Below are 1,845 nucleotides of genomic sequence, written 5' to 3'. Positions count from 1 at the left end.
CCCGCGCTTCCGGACGCGGCCGGAAGCGGGCGCTCGCCACCTCCCGCGGGAAGAGCTTTAAAGGGCCAGGACGGCGCGGAGAAGCGGCGGGGGGAAACCGAGGCGCGGGGTTGGGCGTGAGGGGTGTTCAGCAGCCAGGGCACTGGCTCAAGGACAGAATTAGTTAAATACTAAAATAATACCATCCGTCGCTCAACCCCTGACCGAGCGCAGAGGTAACGGCCCCCGGGGGAAGGTTCTCGTGCAGTGGAAGCCGCTGACATCCAGCTGGACAGCCCCCGTGCCTCTTCCTGCACATCCCAAAGCGGGCAGGAGAGGGGCTGCTCCCCACTCAGACCTGGCCCCTGTGTCTGGGGGATGAAGCCACTTCACTGGAGGTTCGTGGCTCTGAGCCTGCAGGGCCCAGGGGTGACACCATCCCAGAGCCTGGGGGGCAGTGGGAGAAGCGGCAGAGATCGCTCTCCTGTCTCCTCCACTTCTCGGTTAAGACCTTACAGGAGAGGGGGATGAAAAAAGCAAGTCCCCGTTTGATCTTCAGCTGCTGCCACCGTAACACGCCTCAACTTTGAAGTGCTGCGAACACACCCTTGGAACTCGTCTGTCTCTGTCTTTGGTAACGCCACACAGACGAGAGTTTTGTGCTGTAACACCGCTCAGGCCATGAACACGCCAGAAAAATGCTTGAAGCGACACAACTGCTTGAAACACCCAAGTTTTTAGGGGCCTTGCAGTGCTTCTACACTTGAAGGATGTGTCATGCTCTAATTTATAATGCAGTCTGATACACAAAGCTTTGTCAAAGTTATTTCCTTTATCATTCTGTGGAGCCTCTTTGGTTTTTTTTTTTTAAAACCTCTGCACAGTTTGCTCTGTTTGCAGTAATATTGAAACATCCACATGAAAGAACTGCCTCCCTGTGCCTGTGCTCCCATGGGCCCGGGGAAGAGGATGGCAAAGGGAAATGCTGCTTCCTTGTGCCATTATTCAGCACCTGGGAAATAATCAACAAGCAATTACTTGCCCCTGTGCAAACAGATTACACACTTCACCCAACGAGATGAAGGGAAGGAATTTCCTTACTCCATTCCCAGGGCTGCAGGGAGATGGACAAAGCCTCTCTATTCCTCGGGTCTGTGTTTCCCCAAAGCAGCCAGTGCAGTGATGGCTCCAAGTTTACAATCCCGGCCCTGGCTTGCTCTATTTTGCAGAGAAACTGCTTTTAACAAGTATCAGCAAGAGTGTTCCTTGGGTAGTTTCTGGGAGGGAGTAACAGGGTGCTCATGCCCTGAGGTGACCCTGCAAGCTGGAATGCTCCTGGCTCTTGGACAAGGGAGTCAAAGTGCCTCAGAAAAATATTTTGAAAGGTGGTTTGGAAGCCCAAACATGCAAGATAATGAGAGTGGAGAATGAGATAGCAGAGCTAAACCAAAGGCATCTATCTTGTCTATACTGCTGATTAACAGACAATTTCACCCTAATAACTCTGAATTGCAGCTGGATTGCAGGCCAGGTGACTGCAGAGGAGCAGGGAAACCTCTCTTATCTGAGCCCATGGTATTTCCCTGCCCGAGGCCAAGAAATCCCTTACTCACACCAGATCCTTGGTAAGTGACTGAGAGCAGCTGAATTAGTAATAATGAAACATCACTGATTCATGGGCCTACTCAGTATTAATTGTAAACTTGACATATGTAAAGCACTGATCACGTCTGGATCCAGCTGCACCCAGACTCCTCTCTGAGGAGGAGTTAGAAAGGAAGGGGGTTCATTCTGAACCTCATGAGTCAGCTGGAGGATCTTTCTTACCCTTTGTGTCTCCAAAACTCTTTGTGAATCACTAACTTG

This window comes from Corvus hawaiiensis, chromosome 21, assembly GCF_020740725.1.
Source record: "Corvus hawaiiensis isolate bCorHaw1 chromosome 21, bCorHaw1.pri.cur, whole genome shotgun sequence".
Lineage (NCBI taxonomy): Eukaryota > Metazoa > Chordata > Aves > Passeriformes > Corvidae > Corvus > Corvus hawaiiensis.
The sequence above is the reverse complement of the archived record's forward strand: the minus strand, read 5'-3'. Positions refer to the sequence as shown.